General features: G+C 35.1%; 1 protein-coding gene across 3 annotated transcripts in view; it reads left to right on the top strand.

Annotated features, from left to right (window-relative positions):
- Nucleotides 1-15,309, top strand: part of Fhl5 (four and a half LIM domains 5) — a 45,697-nt gene that overhangs the window by 3,438 nt on the left and 26,950 nt on the right. The window contains exon 2 of one of the 3 annotated variants that reach the window (XM_010603650.3): nt 2,588-2,637. The exons of the other annotated variants lie outside the window; for them this stretch is intronic. The gene's annotated coding sequence lies outside the window, so the exon portion shown is untranslated. The remainder of the gene's footprint in view (nt 1-2,587; nt 2,638-15,309) is intronic. 3 annotated transcript variants of the gene reach the window in all.

The raw sequence follows: 15,309 nt of genomic DNA, 5'->3' as shown, positions 1-15,309 counted from the left end.
TATTTATCTCCAAATTGGATTCTACTACTGTACGGATACCCCGCGCTCTCGCTGAATATCCATAAGCAAATGAAGAACAGGGCCTCTTTCTACCAGGCCTCCCCAGGTACTTTTCTGCAATTCACTCTGCATACAGAAGAAACTCACCTCAGCCACTCTCATTACTCTCATGTTTCAGGTGATGCATCCTCAGGAAATACTGACCATTTCTTGCCCAATCATGTATCTGTCTCCATTTTTGTATATTCATTTAATATCCATGTATCCATATTGAACACATTACAATCTATTTTTTTCTTTTCTTTCTTTCGTTTTTTTTTTTGGAACAGGGATCGAACTCAGGACCTTGTGCTTGTGAGGCAGGTGGCGGAACCACTGAGCTAAATCCCTGGCCCTTACAATCTCCTTTCTTTATTTGCTCTCCTGTAAGACGATATTCAAGGGACTGTGATAATTAACAGTGAATTCATAGGATTCTACGTCCTTCTTTACAGGATGTGGGTGATCAATAAAGAATGAAGTCATTTTATAGACATTCTCAATGACCTATAAAATTAGAAATAGAGACAAGAACATCTTTAAGATAGAGGCAGCTTTAAGGGAGAGGCATCTTTAAGATCTAGTTTGAGAAAAAGAGAAATAGTTATAATAAATGACCTCTTCAAATGCTGTAAATGGGTTTCTGGGTTGGATTGTGAAAATGCTAGAAAGGATAAATACATATTATTTCATTTGTACAGTGTGTACAGGAAATATATTTCCTCTAGATACCTTGACACCATCATTTATTGTATGCAGCTAATATTGTGAGATACTGAACTGAAAACAATATGTACAGCGCCAAAACGGCTCTCTTATTCTTATGATAACTAACTCATTTTTATGAATGTTTAAACATATGGGAAGGATACAGTGAATTTAAAACCATAGGAACCCTTTACTAGTGGACCTGAGATTCTGGGATAACTCAACAGGAAGCTTTAAATTCTCTAAACAAGGCTAGACAGTGTAAGAGCAGCTGTGTGGTGTGGGAACAGCATCTAAGCCTTGAAGTCCAGGCTGGGCTGAGTTCCCTGTGAACTTGGGAAAGGCAGTTTTGTGCCTTCCTTAAACATGGAATAAAAACATCTTGTAAATTTTTACATTAGAGCTATAGTAATATCAATCATTTTTATTTATCCACAAATTCTTTTATAATTCTGTCTTTACTGAAACTTTAACCTATCTACTGGATTGTTAGCAAAGCTTTGAGATATTTCTTTGCTTATTAATTTTACTGGAACAGTACTCACCAAATGGATCCTTAGTTTTGTTTTTCAGTAGGTTATTTATGAATATACTTTTTATGTGATTTCTAATTTAATTGCAATCATGAACTAAAGATGGCAGCATTGAGGTATGTTGGGGAAATGGGCTTGAGGGGTTCTTATTTTCCAGATTTTGTTCTCTTTAATGATCTCAAACAATTTTCACAAAATAATCTAAGTGACATTTAATATTATTTTTTAAGAGTACTAGCAGTTCTAATCGAGTATCAAACTATCATTTTTTTGACAGAGCCAATATACACACACACACACACGCACACACACACACACACACACACACATATGGTCATTCATTTGCTCATCACTTAGGTCAAATCAATATAGAATGATAGAAAAAAGATCCAAATATAGAAATAAACCCAGGTGTTATATATGCATAAATTTATTATCAATTTTATTATTGCTAAAGCTAGAGAGGGAAGCAAAACTTGCACAACTGACAAGGCGCTGCCCTTGCCTCTGAACCTAGTTTATGCCTCATGGGGAGAGAACATGTGAGCAGGGCTCCTTCAGGGTGCAGGCTCACTCCAAGGAGGGCAGCACCATGGGCGCTGTGCTTTGATGTCTTCAACAGAGTAGGAGGCAACACGGCTCCACTTCAGAGTGCCCATAGGCCCAGTTACTTAGCAATGAAGTGACTGTTCAGATGGAGTAGAAGGAATGAGCCAAAGGAGGAGCACTGTTATCCTCGGAATACTTTCAGAAGAGAGAAATTCTTGTAAAAAGCACAGTGTCTAAGGAACAATACTTTCCTGTGATCCTTAATTCAAAAAGGCATTCTTAGTCTGTTTAGAATATAAACCCTTCACAAAGATTGTTGAAATGCAAGAGCAAATGTTAGTTATCATAATGTCAGAATTCTGCCTTTCTACTGTGGTCATCAGTTAACCAAGAAGAATATAGGAGGCTAAGTGTATTTGGCAGTGTGTTGTTGCATTTTTAAAGCTTTGATATGTACAAATAGTTCCATATATAACTCTCCTATTATACAAACCCGGGTGGGATGCTGCCCTCAGATATGTCCCTCCAGCAGATCCAGCAACAGGCATACATCTATACAACCATAGGTTGCCCTATGTTTAGAAAACTTCCTCTGTTTTACTTAGAGACTTTTATTCAACCTTCAAGGTACAGCACTAGAAGAAGCTTTACCTTGAGTTCTCTAGAAATTTCTTGAAATTTCCATGGCACCTGTGCAGACTTCCAAGCATTTCCACATGACCTTTCTCCTTTCTTCTTCCACTCCCTCCCATCTGCAGACACTTACCAAGTGCTCAGCATTTGCTGGCAATACGACAGGAGTCTGGAGGTGAGCACAGCGTCCACCCTTCCTTTTCTGCGTAGGAGGAAAGGCCGTTAACTCGAAGTAATGCACACTGTAACTTGGAAAGTCCTAGCAGCGCTAAAACATACAGCCAGGGTCTAATCTGGTAAACAAGTAATGGAATAAAGAAATGAAATGTGTGTGTGTCTCTGTCATGCTAGCATGCAGGCTTTTCGTGGTAATCTAGTCTTACCTTCACTGCTGAACTTTATTGGTGGTCCAGCAGCAGCACCGATGGTCAGTGATGGCACTGATACTCCAAAAGTTTTAACTAAACTTACAAAACTTAAGCACATGTGTTCAGACAACTGCTTGATACTGTTAATGCTAAAAATGAATCAAACAGAAGAAAATGTCAGATTGTGACTGATCTTCAATGCTACATAAAAAGCATAGATTATGAAATTCAGCAAAAGCAGAGTGATTCAACATCAAGTAATTTTAAGGCTCTGGATTGGCTTCTTTATTTATGAAATTGCAGGGGAATGGCTGTTTAGTTCTAAGACTTTGTCTGTAGCCAAGCATCTGTCTTCTTTATCCTATAGTCATTCAGTACATTTTTGTTCCAGGAACAAAGCCCTGAAAAAGTCAGAAAGGTCTCTGCTTTGTTTGTCTGACATATTGGATTGCCTCTAAGAACTCACACATTGAGTAATATTTAGGATAAAAACTAAAGTTACTAAATTATAACCAATACTTATCAACTAATACTGTGCACATTTGGCTTCCAAGGGATTGGTAACAGCTTTTGCCCTCTTCTTTATGTACAGAATTAGCATAAATTCCTGAGATCAATATGTTTTGTTTCCAAAGCTATAAACATAAAATGGCTGAGTGAAACTGAGATTACTTTGGCTATAATCATTTTTCTCTGGCAGATGCTGCAAACTAACTTTGCCTAAATCTTTGAGACTGAGAGTAGATAAAAATCAAATTAAAACTGATTTTGAGTATTGAGTGCTTCTCCCCCTCCCATGACCAACAAATTTTAAACTAACCAAAAATAGTGTATAGTTATTGATAAGCACTATCACCAAAGTACAGAATATAGCTCTGCTTTGTATCTGTTAAAATCACATTCATTCTGGTAGGAATTATTTTGCTGGTAGATCATTTTGCTTTAGGCAATTTGCTTTAGGCTGAAAAAACTAGATAACATCAACCTCCACCATCCAATCCCAACCCAAACACCACTCCACAGAACACAGAACACATGCCTACAAAGATCTTTACACACCTGGGCCTGGGGTTTAGCTCAGTGGTTCCTCCACCTGCCTTGCAAATGCAAGGACTTGAATTTGATTCCCAGTACCAAAAAAAAAAATCCTTACACATCAACACAGATTGGCACACAAGTACTCAGATCCACAAAATACAAGCAGAAACTGGTTTGGGCTTTTCCTTTCAACCTCCATAGTAATCTAATAATAATTACAACAAAAAGAAGTAAAAAGAGTTTGCTTGAATGTTGGAGGCAACTTGTACTTCCTTTTGAAGATACTGGTTTCATTTTGTAGAGTGAGAGGCTGTCAGCTTTCAGTGTGGAATGAACCACCCTGTGTAGGCATAGGAAGCTGGTACCTGGAAAGTAATTAGAACATGGAGTGACAGATGCAAGTAAAAATAGGACTTTCATGTTTTTCTATTTTCAAAGTAATCACAGCAGAAACCAAAGCTATTATTTCAAACAAGCATTTTAACCATTTGTAAATGGAAAAACAAAACAAATATTTTTGTTAGCTACTTAGAAACCTGAATTATGGGTGAAGCATTTCAGCTTTAAAAAAATGAAAGAATTTTGCCCCTCTGGACTCAATTTTTCTCATTTGTTTGTTGAAAGGAATAAGTTAAAAAACAAGCTAGGAATTTTAAAAATTCCTCCCAGCTCCTAGATTTAGTGGTTCTGGGAAAATGATTTTGTATCAAAAATTATTTTAGAAGGAAGGCAGATAATAAAATGAGAACTAAGAGGCCTTATCTCTAAATATCTTTCACTGTTTCCATGGAGCATTCTTGTTTCCCTAGTTTCCCTACAATTTCCTTCTTGGCTCTTACCACCCCACCCTCTCTTTCTTGTTGCATCTTGTTCTTTTTCCCCTTGTTTTGAGGACTGGGATTTAATTTTTAGTAAACTATTTCATAAAGTACTTGTTAGTTATACAACTAATTTGTAGCACAGTATTCTTTCTTCATGAGAAAGTAGTCATCCAGGGTACAGCTGAGAAGCAAGTTGTACAGAATAATTAAAACAGTGACACATGCACAACTGGCTTTTAATGGGTCACTCAACTGGCATCTAATTTTGGCCCATCTTAAAGAAAATTTCTCTCACTTTTATTTAACAACCTGGTCTTATAATGGTCACTCACTACAAACTTGTAATCTAAAAAAAATTGTTAAAATTTGTGGGGATTTTCTGTTAAACATTTGCAAAATTTAACCTGGAAGATGTATTCCAAAGTTTCCTAATTTTCTCAGAGAAACAAGCTGTACAAATTTGGAACTCCTTTTCCATATCTGTACAATGAAGACTTGAAACTGACTTTCTGTAATTCTTAGAGTCTGTTACCAAGAACAAGATGTGTACTAAGATTTAAACTAACTTTTAAATAGGCAATTTTTGCATTTGGTATAAAGTTCCAAAGATACAAAAGTAAAAAGTAAATCTTGCTACCTTCCCTGCTGTCTCTTCTTTATACAATCTCTTTTGCTTTCTTCAAGAGACATTAGATGTTTAAACTTAAATTTGCTGATGGCAAATCAAGTTGTTTTTTTTTTTCTTTTTTTCTTTTATTGAGTTTATTGGTACATTCTAGGTATACAGTACAGTTACATTCATTACTGGGATCTTCTACCTTTATGTGACAGGTCTTGGTTCTCATTTTTTCCCCTTGTCCCTGCCCTCCCTTCACCCCTCCTCCCTTCCCCTTTACAAACACTTCATTTCCATTTTTTCATTTTCTCATATTTTTTTCTTTTCCCTTATTCCCTTTCCCCTACCCTTCCCACTTTCTCTACACCTTTAGCCCCTTTCTTCCTATTACACATTGTCAGTTATCTCATTAGGATCATAGGTACTATTATAATTTGTTCACACCAAAGAAACTATTCCGTATTTACAAATGTGTGACTTACTTATTTCACTTAGGAGTATATCCTCAATATGTATCCATTTTCCTATGAATGAATCTAATTTCTCATTCTTTATGACTGGGTAGGATTCCATTTTATAGAAAAACCACATCTTCTTTATCCATTTTCCAACTGATGGGCAAGTGGGCTGTTTCCAAGTTTTAGCTATGACAAACTGTGCCACTATAAACATAGGAGTGCATATCACTGTGATATGATTCTTTTCATTCTTTTGGAAAGATATCCAACAGAGGGATGGCTGGGTCAAATGGAACCTCTAGTCCCAGCTCTAACTGTTGAAGACATTGGCATAGGGAAAGACTATGAACAAATCCTCAGTAGCACAGGAACTAGCAGAAAGAATAAAAAACTGGGATCTCATCTTTTTAAAAAAGTTTCTGTACTGCAAAAGAAACCATCCACAGAACCAAGAGACATCCTAAAATGTGGGAAAAAATTTTCACCAGCTGCTCCTCAGACAAAGGACTATTATATAGAATATATAAAGAACTCAAAACAATCAGCCCCCCAAATATAAGGACACAATTCAAAAATGGGCATCTGGAATGAACAGACATTTCTCAGACAAAGAAGTAAAAGCAGCAAGTAAATATATGAAAAAATGTTCCACGTCACTGGTTATTTGAGAGATGCAGATGAAAACAACCTGCGATTCCACCTCACCTCAAGGCTATTGATTTTTGAGTGTTTACCTTGTGTCTATATGCACTACTGAATCTGTCAATTAAGCCTAGAAGTCTTTTGGTGGAGTATTTTGGGTGTTCTGTGTAGAGTATAATATCATCAGCAAATAATGACAGTTAACTTCTTCCTTTCCTATCTTTATTGTTTTTATTTATTTATCTTGTCTAGTTGCTGTGGGTAATGTTTCCAAAACTATATTGAACAGGAGTGATGAGAGTGGACATCCTTGTCTTGTTCCTGATTTTAATATGAAGGTTTTCAGTTTTTGACCATTTTGTATGATGTTGGCTGTTGGTTTTTCATATATAGACTTTATCAAGTTGAGATTAAAAACCATCTATTCCAATTTTCTGCAGGATTTTCATTATGAATGCATGGTGTATTTTTTTAATGCTTTTTCTGCATCTGTAGAGATGATCATATGGTTTTTGTCCTTGACTCTGTTAATATAATGCTATTACACTGATTGATTTACATATATTGAACCATCCTCCCAATCCTGGGATAAATCCAATTTGGTCAGGATGTATGATCTTCTTGTTGACCCTGTGTATTCTGTTTGCCAGTATCTTATTGAGGATTTTTTCATCTATGTTCATTGGTGAGATTGGCCTGTAGTTCTTAATTTTGATTGGGTCTTTACCTGGTTTTGGAATCAAAGTATCACTTGCTTCCAGGAATGAATTTGGAAGTATCACTTCCCTTTCAATTTCACTGAAACGTTTAAAAAGTAGTGGCAGTAGTTCTTCTCTAAATATTTTTGTAGAATTCAGCATTGAATCCCTCAGAACCTGGGCTTTTCTTTGTTGATAAATTCTTAGTTACATTTTCAATTTCTCTCATTGTAATTGGGGTTTTAGAATTTTTATATCTTCTTCATTCAACTTTGGAAATTAATATGTATGTATAAATCTGTCCATTTCTTCTGTGTTTTCCATTTTACTAGAATACAGATTCTCATAGTAGGTATCGATGATCCTTTGGATTTCTGCTGGACCTGTTTTGAATTCATCTTTTTCATTCCCAATTGCATGGATTTGAGTCTTTTCTTTTCTTTTTAAGTTTGGCTAAGGGTTTATCAATTTTATTTATTCTTTAAAAAATCAACTCTTTGATTCATTGATTTTGTTTGTATCATTTTCTTAGCCTCCATTGCACTGATTTCTGCACTGATGTTTATAAATTCCTCCCTTGTATGAGCTCTGGGTTTGTCTTGCTCTTCTTTTTCTAGAAGTTTAAGATTCAGCATTACATTCTTTCTTTTAGGTGGCTCTGTTTTCCTAGTGTGGGTATTTACTTCTATAAATTTCCCTCATAGAACTGCTCTCATTGTGGCCCATAGATTCCTGTATGTTGTACTGGCATTATCATTTATTTGTAAAAACTGACTAATTTCTTCTTTAATTTCCTCTGTGACCCATTGGTTGTTCAGGAGAGCATTATTCAATTTCCACGTATTTGTGAGGTTCTTGAAGTTTCTTTTGCTATTGATCTCCAGTTTAATTTCACTATGGTCTGATACATACATAGGATAACTTCAACTCCTTTACATTTACTTAAGTATGTTCTATGAGCTAGTATGTGGTCTATTTTGGATAATGATCCATGTGCAGCTGGAAAGAATGCATATTTTTATTTTGTGGGATGAAACACTCTGCAGACATCTACTAAGTCCATTTGTTCAGAAGCTTGATTCAGTTCTAGTATTTCGTTGTTGATTTTTTGTCTAGATGATCTGTCTATTTGTGACAGTGGGGTATTTAGGTCTCCAACCATTGTATTAGTGCTTATTTGGTTTTTCATGTCCCTTAACATTTGTTTTGTATAGTTGGGGGCATTAGCATTTGGTGCATATATATTTATGATTATCATCTCTTCCTCTTAGAGTGTTCCCTTTACAAGGATGTAGTGACCTTCTTTGTCTCTCTTAAGTAGTTTTGGTTTGAAATTTACTTTGTCTGCAAATAAGATAGATGAGTTTCTTTTTGGACTAGGTGCATGCATCTGGGCAGAACCACTGAGCTAAATCCCTGGACCAGATTTTTCTTCTTAATCCTTTCTCCCAGTCTATTTTTTTTGACTGGTGAATTGAGGCCAATAGCATTAATAGTTGTAACTGATATGTATTGACTTATCATCATCATGTTATTATCCTGTTATTGGCTCTTATTAATTTTATCCCCCTCTCCCTTTAATTTCTTGCCTTGCCTGCTGGATTTGCTCTCTTGGGCCTTATGGAGTTATGTGATCTTCATTGCCTTTTTCTAGGATATTATTTAGAATTGTTTGGAGTGCTGGTTTTGTATTCGTGATATTTCTCAGGTGCTCTTTGCTACGGAAGTATCTTATTTCCCTATCAATTTTGAAATACAGTTTGTAGAATCCATCAGTCTACGTTGGGCATTGTTTTCTTTAGGGGCATGAAATACCTTACTCCAGGCTCTCCTTGACTTGAGGGTTTGTGTTGAAAAGTCTGCTGTGATCCTGCTGGGCTTTCCTTTGCATGTGATTTGTTTCTTTTCTCTAACTTATTGCAGTATTTTGTTCCCCTCTTGGGCTTCTGAGATCCTATTATAGGTCTAAGTGTAGATTTTTTTTTTTGGTCACGGCTAGTTGGAGTCTTGTATGCCTCACTTACAAATTCTTTTGCTCTGTTTGTGAAGTTTTCTGTCATTAATTATGTGAACAGGTTTTTACGTCATTTGCACTTTCTCCTGCTTTTTCATGGACTCCTATAAATCTTATATTATTTTTCTTTGCATCATCTAGGAGCTATTGGGCTGATTTAGCATTTTCCTATACTATTTTTAAGGGATCCTTCTTTTCATGTTCACTGATCTCCATCCTGTCTTCTGTAACTGGCATCCTGTTTCAGATTACCTCAGTGTATGTAAACTTTCAATAGAGTTTTTAATCTCCTGGGTATCTCTTTGAATTTTTTTCATAGATTCAATTTCTTTCCTATGCTGGGCATTCATGTCTTCTATAATGGTCCTGAGCTCATGTATTTTTTATCTGTTTCTGTTTTAGAGTTTCTAATCATGTCATTCTGCTCACCATCTCTGTAGTTATCTGGGAAATTATTTCTGTTTTTATTTTTTCTATAGCCTCATTCATCTGTTTTTGCTACTTCCTGTATCAGTTCAAGGTGTCCAGGTGGTTGGTTATCAGACTTTTCCACCTCATGTCCCCCATAATTTGCCGTTTCTAAGCTGGAAGTCTGTGTTTGTGCTTGAGCCTTGTTTGAATGTCTTCTCATTTTTATTTTTGGTGTTGGTACTGTCCTTCACTTGATACCTGGATTCATACTTATATCTTCTTGTTATAGTTTGTCTTTAGGTTTGAGTCTCTAATAACTCTGAGGAAACCTCTTTTTCATTATACCAGGAAGGACAACTGATTAAATCATTCACAACACCTTAGCCAAAGTGATACGATTAGCAACACAAAAGCATCAAGCTCAGCTTAGAAAGTGACAATTTGTGTAGTTATTAATCTATGACCTCTATGGTAGTTATTAATCTATGGTAGGTATTAATCTATGACCTCTAACTGTGTGAATTAAATCAAAATTGAGGCTAGAGCTCAGGACAATGGCCATTATGAGCCCTCTGTGCTTTGGTGGTATGAATCCAGGTACCGGCCTGGCCAGGAGGCCAGAGGTGCATGGAGGAGTGAGGGGGGGGTCGGGGTGGCTGTGGGTAGGCTGCAGGTGCCCACATGAATCCGTCTCTTACCAGTGTGCTGCTGATGTCAGGCAGCTGGACGTGAGCTGCAGACCAGCTCCAGGCAGTTCTGCCTCTTCCATTATGATGTTATATGAGTGTTAAAATCACAAATCAATAGAATTTATACTTTAATGCCAGGATATATGAAAGCCAATATATTACACAGTTATTCTAGTGTAACTTCAGGAAAGAATTATGTGATTAATTGTAAAATATTACTTATTTTTTTATTTGAATCTATTAAAGTTCTTCTTACCTAATTTTTAAACTAGGTTTTGTCACTTTAAAAGCCATTTTTAATGGCTCTATTAGCTAAGAACATGTAACCTGATCTATCATTATAAATTGGTACAAATTAAACATATTCTTCATTTTCTGGACAATTTCTACCTCTATATTACCAGATGAGAAGCTGTTCATTTTTTATATTTGAAAATATTTTTAAATTTTTGTTCAATTCCCCTATGTTATTAGGGTTAGAGGCATTTAGTTTTTCAAGATTATACAGTGTCAAGATGAATCAACTAGTGTGGTAAGTGCAGTGCTCAGCAAAGTTCCTCTAAATTCCTAGAAAATAGATTATTAACTGAGCTTGCTCTTATACAACTGTTTAAATCGAATATATTTGTCACCCATTTAAAGTAACTTAATGGAGTAAGGATTGATTTTTTCTCATTATTTATCAAGGGACATTAATTTTATTTTAAACTATCTAACAGCATAAAATAAACATCTTGGTTTTATAGTGAGCATTTTATAACCTCATGGTAGCAAAATTCAATCACCAAAAAAAATGATGCAAGGTATACTGATTTTCTTTTCTAATAATGTGCATTCCAACCATGGTAACTATTTCATGTGATTTTGTGCACCCAAATAGCTTAGCTGATCAATGTATGTTATAGGCTTGTTTATTCTTTCCTGTTAGTTTCTGCAGAGTCAGATCACACTTCTATATGAGCTCAATTTGTCATTAGATCATGAGGAAACAAGGTAGATATTATGTTATTGTGTTCAGAAACTGGAAAAAATTAATGAACATGATGACAAGATCTCCAAATAGGAAGACCAAAGCAAACAAAAATGATATGACACAATTGATATTACTAAGGAATTTTATAGAATGCCTGTTGACTATTCCAAGGAGCATAGGGAGGGGATTTATATCTTCAGCATCCTCATAGACCTCTTCTCTGAAAAACAACGTTGATTTGGTGATTCATATAGAAGAAACCTCAACTCTACCATGTGCTAAGCTTATGTGAAATGCCATTGTATAAATTCACATAAGTTCAGTTCTTGCCTATACCTAACTCTAGCACTAGTCAAATCCTCCAACCAGTGTACTGGGGTCCCTAAGATAACTTAATAACTAGAGTTGCTCTCCCAGGGCAACTCTCATAGGAGTAGTAGAGCAAGACTGCAGGAATCAGAAGGGTAGAAAAATTTATATCTCCTGAAATGACTGTAGTCCTTCAAGTTCAAAATTGTAGAGACAAGCCTAACTACGGAATTAAAAGCAGAAATTTCCTATCTGATTATACAGAGATATAGATAATGTGTTTTTATCCATATGGGCAAGATTCTTTTATTCTTGAAAATGTACTTATATTCCAGTGAGGAAAAAAGCAAGGATATAAAACCTAAGTATTTTAAGTGCTACTTTTTAATCTTTAAAAAACAAGATTTTGATGAAATATTGTTATATTTAATACCTTGTCATAAACTATACTTCTATTTCAGGAATACCTACCATAATTGCATAATTCTTAATAGCATCCCTCCAAGAAAATCACACAGTGTTTTATTTTTCTTTGTTAGTATCCACAGGGAAAAAAATAACCAGATGGAAAGCTCTGGTCAACTGTTTTGTTTCATGGGAGAGTAGTTCATCAGCTCTCAAGAGAGTTTGTGTTCAACCTCTCCACACAAAAAATTGAGCTTCCAAAAAATTTGGACTTGCAAAAGTGTCCCTAGAGACTAATATCAAACATTCCTTCACAATTATATGATGCTTGTTTTAGGTTATTTTTGATTAATGACCTGAAGTTATGGCCTTAGTTATTTTAAGATTGTTTGTTGACTTTTTTTTTTAAGTAGCACTCAAAGATGGTGGGAAATACCCTCTTTTTTCAAAATGTGAACTATATTTTCCATCAAAGCATGCGTACTTACAGCTGATTTATAATGATTCTACATTTCATTTGCTCCTTGACTAGGACCATGAGTAGCTAATATATTTCTTGTTTTGTAGTTTAAAATCAAGTGCCAGAAAAGTTAAATGACCTCTATAACAATGAACAAATTATATGCTACTGTTAAGGCAAACAGTGCAACCTCTGCAGCTTCTGATTTCTAATCCAATGCTTTTTTCAGCCTTTGGGTATAAGCAAAAAAAAAAAAAAAAAAAAAAAAAAAAAAAGTAAGGACATATACACAAGGCTACTCAATCACCTTCAGAACCAGAAGAAAAAAGAAAGAGAAACCTAAAAGTAGACCTTCTTTAGTAGTTATTCTAACTCCTTCAGAGTTTTAAAGTATGTGGAGTTTACATTTTACTGCTGTAGAACATACTTTTTCCATCTGGCACAGCTACAACAGATTAATAATAAATTTGGGGACTTATTATTATCATATCTTAACTCCCCTGAGTCATGTCAAATTTGGTCACTCATTACACCACCAACACTGGTGCTAACATCACGGACCCCAGGGGACAATGTCCTTGCAGTCCCAATAAAGACATAGTAGACTCTAAAATCATGGGCTCCATCCAAGAATGGCCAGTGCCCTTTCAAAAGAGACAATATCTGATCGAACACTAAAAAACTTTAAGCTCATCAGTACCCCAAGTTTAGGAAATGTTTTCTAATGTCAATAGATTAACAATTTATTTCTGCCACCTTTGTAATATATCTTCTTTAGACAGTCGCCAAAGCACACTTAAGCTGTCATCTTCAGCTACCCTTGCAGGGAAAGTGAAAGATTCCTTTCTGCAATGTCATGGATCCTCCCTAATCCATTTAGGGTTTTATCTTTCATTCCTCAGCACTTTCATTTCTTTGATATATTTGCCACACACATTAAAAACAATGTAGTATTCAACTTAATATACAGCAAATATTTAATTTTCTTCTATTTATAGTTAAGCCTTTCTCATTTAGTCCTTTGATAGAATCTTCTCGGCATATATGTTTTCATTATTACTGGTCTTGGATTCTATTTTTCATCCATTCACTTAGTCATAAAACATTTATGGAGAACCTGCCATGCTTCTGATATACACAGGTGAAGTAAATGATAACAGTGCCTTTGAGGGGTTAACAGTGTAGTGAGAGAGACACACAGAGAATGAAACAATCATTACAAAAGGTGGCAAAAGATATATAACTATAAACTAATGAGAAAAATTATTGTGTCCTGAGAGACATGAAAACACTACTGAGGGAATGAATTTTCACTGGACCTTGATTGACAACAAGAATCATCATATTGTGCCAGGCAGATGGGTAACAAGGAGAAGTGCATTACAGATAGAAGAAAAGTCATGTGTGAAGGTTGAAAGGCATAAAAGGGACAAGTATTTGAAGGAGGAGCCGCTGAAAGTTGCTAAAGTGCAGGTGTAGGGGAGTCCAGAATTGGAAAATGCAGGGGACACTGAAAACAGTAGAAAAGACAATCTCTATGTTAAGTAATTGAATTTACTTTATTTTATGTTAAAGAAAAGTTGTTGGAATTTTTTCACTAGGGAAAGATTATAATAAGCTGAGTCTCAGAAAGCTTTTTTCTGATCTTTGTGGAAAATGGTCTGAAACTCCTCTGGGAAATTGAACTTAACAACAGAGAACAAAGACCTATACGAGAAGCATGTTTGGTCCGATTCCTACTGAGTAAAAAATCTTTAATATTATCTTCAGTTCCATATAAGCCAGTATGGTCCATCAAATATATGAGGAGACTAAATGGTAGAGTTTAAAGAATGCTTCTGAATTGCAATTAATAGGATAGGGTATCTGATAAACATGCATAGGGGTACAGGAAGGAAAGAATAAGGGAAATATCTGCCTTACCAGACTAGGGGCGTCAGACAACTGCACACTCTAGAAAATTTCTATAAAACTTTATTAGAGTGGCATAATATACACTTCAGTCAATGAGATTTTGGCCACCTTCCTTCCCTTACAGCAATAATACAAATTAAAATCCTAGACAAGAAAATGGCCAAAGATAAATACAGTTAATTTTAGTTCAAATTAACATTCTTTATCCAGTCTCTGCCTCCATCCAAGTTTTACATATCAGTCAGACAAATTTTGGAGTTCAACTTCTGCATTAACATTTCCCAAAGCATTTTAAGATTCCTCACACTAGTTATATTTAAATTTTTTGAAGTTCTTTCCCAAAGAAAGGCAGAAACAAATCTACAGAATCAATAAAATAATGGGTAACTGGAAAGATAGTGCAGCATTTCCAAATGAATGTAGATGCATTTATACAGGTAAAGCTACTTTGGAAAAAATGTGGAAATTAAGCCAGAAAGCTCAGCAGACTTTAAAGAGTGGTGTGCTTTTATATTTGGGCAAAACTAATGGCTGTGGAGTTATTTAATAACACAGACCACATATTAGAGATGAAAGTAAACAATCTTCAATACCATTAGCTGTATATTATCTGTTGCAAGACACATAACCAATGTGATTACTTTTATATACTACTACTACCTGCACAAGGAACAAAAAGCTGTAATCAAATCAATGTATAAAGTATAATTAGTATTTAGACTAAGGATACATAGTGCTTCCATTCCCTTAAGAGACACCATAGAGAAATAACAATTCTTAAAACACATCCACACAGAGTCATTAATGTAAATCAAAAAGACAAAATTTATATCTCAGTGCATTTCAATTCCACCATAAGTAAATGATCTCTTACTTTAGAAGCTTGTATCTGTGATAGAAAATTAATTGATAAGATATATAGGGTAGTTTTTGATTTGCACAATAAAATATTAACTTAAATTTTGCATGTTGGAAATATATCTTTACTTTACAATTGTGTAGTAATTTGATATTGAGAGAGAAGAGAAAAA

The sequence above is a fragment of the Fukomys damarensis genome, unplaced genomic scaffold, assembly GCF_012274545.1.
Source record: "Fukomys damarensis isolate Sample0158 unplaced genomic scaffold, DMR_v1.0_HiC HiC_scaffold_14, whole genome shotgun sequence".
NCBI classification, from domain to species: domain Eukaryota; kingdom Metazoa; phylum Chordata; class Mammalia; order Rodentia; family Bathyergidae; genus Fukomys; species Fukomys damarensis.
Note: the sequence above shows the minus strand (reverse complement) of the source record. Positions and strands in the feature narration are given on the sequence as shown.